The sequence below is a fragment of the Kogia breviceps genome, chromosome 11, assembly GCF_026419965.1.
Source record: "Kogia breviceps isolate mKogBre1 chromosome 11, mKogBre1 haplotype 1, whole genome shotgun sequence".
Taxonomy (NCBI): Eukaryota; Metazoa; Chordata; class Mammalia; order Artiodactyla; family Physeteridae; genus Kogia; species Kogia breviceps.
The window spans coordinates 97,729,420-97,735,419 of record NC_081320.1 but is presented as its reverse complement, the minus strand read 5'-3'; positions in this window follow the sequence as shown (position 1 = coordinate 97,735,419).

Sequence of the window (6,000 nt, the reverse complement as noted above, 5' to 3'; positions counted from 1 at the left end):
AGCAGGTGACACCAGGGAACAGAGATGAAGAGATGCCAAATTCTTACCTAGGTCTCCATCTCCGAGCCTGTGTGACTTGGAGTCAGCCACGTCCATTCTCTGTTGCCCACAAACAAAATACCGATACCGCTTTCTCACCAGCACTGTAATGTGAAATGCTTTAAGGGATACCCCATAAAGCTCAAAGCAAATCTCTCCTGATTTTTGTTCGTCTGTTTTTGTTTGAGAGAGAAATTCACCAGCGCAGTCATCCAGGTTTGCAAGCCTGGCAGTGACCAAGGCCAGTGGCAAGTGCTTTCTCCACATTTTCTCCTCCAGCTTTACAGGTGCTAAGGCTGGGATCCTCTCCCCACTTGGCCCTTCCACACGTTTCCTAAGGAGGACCTGCTCAGCTCCACCCGCGTCTTGCATAAGAATCATTCACAAGGGACGTCGGTGAAGAGGGGCAGATACTGTCAGAAACGGTACTGGAACAAGTCCATCGCCCCGAGTTCCAGCTCTGCTAGAACTCCCTCAACAGGGACCTCGGGTAAGTCCCTGCACCTGGGGTGGCGGGGGGTGCCTCAGTGCCCTCATCTGTAAAAGGGAAGGACTGGAATCCGAGACCCCCGAGGTCAGTTCTAAGGTCTTACCCCAGCCCTGCCCGCTGTTTGCGAGCTCCTGCACCAGGCCCCAGACACGCTGAACGCTCAGTGGTCAACGGTCTCGATCACAGTGAGAAATGGGTTTGGCAGAGCCGCAGCCCATGCCAAGGCAGTGAGGAGGTGCCGGGCGAAGGAACTGCCACAGAAGCAGTTCTGTCGGTTTAGCAAGACAGTCCTTTGCTTTGCGTCTTGTAAACAAAAAAATGCCATCATTCTTTACCTCATCCGACGGCCGACCAAGGACCACTCACTCCGCGAGGGTCCTGCTGTGATGTCCTGTAAATGTGGAGGGAAACGGAGGCACAGCGGACAGCAGAGGAGGCCCCACTCCATGTGGGCGTGATCACAGGACGAGGCCTCAGGGCTGAGGGCCTGGGGGCCGGGGACCTGGGGAGAGGACAGAGGCATTAGGGAGGAAGGGCAGCTCGGGGTGGAGGAGGAGAAGCTCTGACACTCCTGGGCCTCTTTCAAAGGAAACCTAAAGTCAGCGTTGTGACTGACTGAGATTAATCACGTGCCTCCAAAAGCCTCTCTGGGTAACACTGGTGCCAGCACCCTGGTCTGACAGTGAATAGCCTTGGAGGCCATCAGCAGACGCCACTGGGGCGGGAAGCTTCAGGAGACACGGGGCTCAGGGCCAAGAGGCAGGCTGGGCTGGCCCTTGGTGGCAGCAGAGGCATCAGGACCCAGGGCAGGGCAAGCCAATGTGGCAGGAGCCCAAGATGAGTGACCACGGGGTCTGGACCACAGCCAGGGGGCAGAGGGCAGCTGGGGCGGAGGCATGGGCCACGTGAAGGAGTCAGGTCAGGGGTCAGAGCATCCTCAGCTGGATATAAGGTGGGCGAGCTAGCCAAGCGCAGAGCCGGGCAGACAGAGGGAACGGTGGGCCCGCATGACGTCGCCTAGGCTGGGGACTTCTGCATCGGTGGCTCTCAAACATCGAGCCCAGCCCCGCACAGAGGAGGCGGCCATGACGTTTGCAGGAACACTGATGGCAGCAAAAGGCCACCCACTTCCGTGGTCATCTCTTATCCCTTCCCTGATCTTCCCAAGGGGCTCCCAAAGCCCTGTCCTGCTTCTCACCCTGAAAGCTCCAGGAAATGGCCTTCAGACAGGAGTGGCATTTTATGCTTGGCAGTGGTCTTTTGTCCACATGCGCTACTGTATGTCAGCCCCACAAAACACCTGTGGGGTTCCTATTATCGTCCCCGTCTTCCAGACAGAGAAACTGAGGCTGAGGCAGGTCAGTCAACCTGCATGAGGTCACCGGCAAGTAAGTGGCAGTGCCAGGTGTCCTGCAGGGCCAAGTGGGCAAGCCACCGTCCCCACCCACGGAGGCCAAGTGAGGCCCTCCTGGGCCTTTGGGCTTCCAAGGTTGCCCTCGACCCCACCCCTTCGCCCTCTCTCCTCTCCCTCCCCTCCCCTCCCCCTCCTCCCTCCCCCTCTCCTGTCTCTTCCCCTCCCAGGGCCCCCGATGAGGAAAACACCTAGGAAAGATGTGAGGAGCCTTCTTTTTATTTTAGATGTGTTCTTGATTTCCCTTCGTGGGAGCTAATATTTAACGTGGCTGAGCCGGGTTTAAATTTGGGCCAGCCATCCGGATACCTCCCTCTCTCAATTGTCTGTGACTCACTGACCCCACCGGCTGCCTTGGTTTAGTGTCCTCTTATCCATCCATCATGCATTCATTCAACAACCACTGACTGTCAATTCCCTCTGTGCCAGGCCCTAGCAACTTGGTGTCCAGCTCTTGGGCAAATAGAAGTCACCACTATGATGCAGCTACCATGAGCCAGTCTTGAGACAGATAACATTCCATCACATCCCCTCAACATCCCTTTGAAGTCAGTGTTATTATCTTCTTTTACATCACGAAATGTCGAGAGGTTGAATAACTCACACCTAAAGGCACTCAGTTTCAGAGCAAGAGTCCAAGCTTAGACGGGTCCAAATCCAAAGCGGGTGTTCTCTCCACCAGACTCTACTTACCTCCAGCCGACTTCTGCTCCCCTTATCCCTTCCAGTTATAGACCCCCAAAACAATTCGGGGGACCTCCTCAGCCCCTCTCCTCGAGCTGGGAACCAGCAGCTCTTTGGCTGGTGCCAACATTTCGGGACCTGACGGCCCCCTTCTCACGTTTTGATGAGGTTGACATCCCACTAATTCTGCCACCCCCACCCCCGATCATCTCTGTTGCAGCAGGAGCCCTAAACTAGACTGCAAGGTCACGTGCCTTTTGGAGCTCCTGTTTACCTGCTCTTTGTCCCGGGAAGGGATCCATCTCTGTGGGGAGGATCAAAGTACAAATCCCTCTGATGGCCTCTCCGGGGCAATCAGGTTTTATGTGACAAAACCACACACGGAATTCCCTACTGATATGACAACCAGAGAGAGAAGTCTGCAGATAAAGGAGGTGCCTCCCCTGTTAAGGTCCATCCCGAGGCCATAAAGACCTACGTGCTCTCACTAGGATGAGGAGAATTCCAGGCAGACCAAGAGTTGATCTTTACGGCCTGTGTCTGGGTCAACTCCACATAAACCCGATTTTACACCCTGTGGTCAGTTCATTCTTTCCCAGGGTAGGAGAAGGAGGCTGGTCCTTTGCGAAGTTAGAAACTATGCCAAACGGAGCATCAGATAATTTGGCCTGACTGGGCAACAATCAGTCTCAGGTTTTAATGCATATTTCTTTTAAGCAGTTTATGCAAAAATGGCCTCACTAATGTGGTGAAGAGAGGACAACTCAATAAAGCCCAGTAGCTGATCTGCCTTGAAAGCCCTCCGCAGTGCCTCCGTGTGGATTAGCGGCCAGCGTGCTCAGATAAACCAAAGCCAGGCGGCTTCCGAGGTGGGAGGGCAGAGGCCCCGGTTCGACATGAGCTCGGACAGGGCCATCCGTCGTCAGGGTTTCCACAGGACCGTCACGGGCGCTAAGAGTGGGAAAGGAGCCTGGTCCGTGGGCTACAGAAGCACAGAGCAGCCATGGGGGATGGGGACCCAGGCCAGGGTCTCCCTCATCCTCGTATGAGCTGTCTGGCCTTGAACAAGTATCTCACGTGAGCCTCAGTTCTCCCGGGCATCCCTCCCGTGAAAGGGAAGCCGTAGCACTGATCTCACAGCGTGGTGGAGGGGATCTGAGGACCCGAGGAGAGAGTGCGTATGATGTGTTATGCCTCCAACCAGCTGTAGCCATGTCGATTATGAAGATGAGTAGCGAAGCAAGCATCCTGACAAGGAAGTCCACCCCCTTGTCCAAACTCATCTCGTCTCCCCCAGATCAACAGAGACTCGCACAAAATAAAAAAGCCGGTAGCCGCCACTGTTGGGCACCGGCTCTGTGCACACAAGACCTCATTGATCCCTCACAGCGACTCTCCCGGGTATCAGTGGGGCAGCGTTACGGAGAAGGAAACTAAGCATCTGGAAAGTTCGGGTATTTGCATAAGTACCAGGAGCTGGGTTTGAAGACCGGCTCTAAGAAGCAAAGAGACACGAATGAACGTACACGCAAGACAGAAACGGACTCACAGACATAGAAAACAAACTAGTGGTTACTAGTGGGGAGATGGAAGAAGGAGGGGCAAAGTAGGGGTTTGGGGGGAACAGAGAAGTGAAAAGAAGCAGCAAGCGACCCACTCAAGGCAGAAGGGGAGCCCGGTGCTGCTCGGAGACCCCCATCCCCCGCCCCTCTTTCCCCTGCCGCCTCCGAAGGGGACCAGCTGGGCCCACACCACCCCTGCCCTGGGCAGCCGGGGCGCTGGGGTCCACCCCGAGAGCCTGCTGCGTCGCTGCTCCGTCAAGAACGGGCTGCAAGCAGCTGCTCCAAGCGCTGCCTCCCGGCCCACTCTAGGGAACTTGAAAGCGACCACAGACGCCCAGGAAGCCACTCGGTGCTGTGACCAAGCGGGTCCTCCAGGGCGCCCACAGGGAGGAGGGCGCTGCTGTCCTTGCTGACTCTTTCCCATTCCGCAGTGGGTTGACTTTGGCTTTGAGCTTTCACAGTGCATGTCTATGGCGTCTCCCTGGAAAGAAAGTGCCCTTGTTCTGCTTGGAAGGGACCAGACACCCTCCTTCCTCCCGTGCGGGATCCGGAGCTTCCAGCTCGGGGCTCAACAGACAGGAAAACGGCAAACACTGTCTCACAGAGGATGTTTCCAGCTAAGACGATGCTGCGGTTCCTTTCAGAGCCCAGGAGGAATGTTTAGCCTGCCAACAGAAAGGGGTAATAAAGTTTGTCGTCAAATATTGAGAAACTTCAGACCACACGGGGATCCGTGGCCTTGAACGCTGAACGCCCTTGTGAGGCCTGTGTCACAGAAGCAGTATTTCACTCTAACGTGATGCTTTTACAGGTCATCACAGAGCAGGACGTGGAAGCTGTAAAGACCCAGGCTGATCTGGTCTGACTCCCTATGTTGCTGAGAAGGAAACGAAAGCCAGCGAGGTGGGGACTCATCCGAGGTCGAGGGGGCCCTGGATGCAGAGCTGAGGGAGGCCAGAGCCTTAGTCAGTGCCTGTTGTGGCTGAACTCTGACCCCCCCAAAATGTATGTGTTGAAGCCCTAACCTCCAGGATGTCAGAATGTGACTGTGTTTGGAGCCAGGGTCTTTAAAGAGGTAATTACGTTATAATGAGTTCATACGGGTGGTCCTAACCCAATGTGACTGGTGTCCTTATAAGAGGAGGAGGTTAGGACACAGACGTGCACTGACGGGTGACCACATGAACCACACTGAGGGCCACATCCACATGCCAAGGAGAGAGGCCTCAGGAGAAACCAACCCTGCTTGATGGCAGACTTCTGGCCTCCAGACCTGTGAGAAATAAATGTCTGTAGTTTAAACCACCCAGTCTGTGGGGCTTGGCTACAGCAGCCCTAGCTCACTAACATACACCCTTCTCTGCTTCCCCCAAACACGCAGCATTTAGGCGACGGGAATTTTAGAGTACGTCATTTTTGCACAATTATCGACAGCGGTGATATGCTGAGCAACGCGTCTTTAGGTAGCAACACCTATTTGGGAGAATTCCTGGAAGACTGCTTGTGTCGTGCAGACAGTGATATAGAGTCATGGGAATGGCTTTCCAGCTATCTCTGCAATCACTTGCCAAGGAAGCCATCCGAAATGTCTCAGGCAGCGATGACATCCCTGGAGCGACTGATCAAGGGGAGCGGTGCCCACTTTCACGGACAAGATCAAGTTCATTTGTTTAAACAAAGTATAGCAAGAGTCTCACGAACGTTTGTTCGCACTTCTTAAGTTACGGAAACGGACCAAGAAGGCAAAAGTAGGGCGATTTCTAAGGGAAACGTGGATGGAAGTAGCTGGAGGAGGGACTTCAAGAGAACTGGGA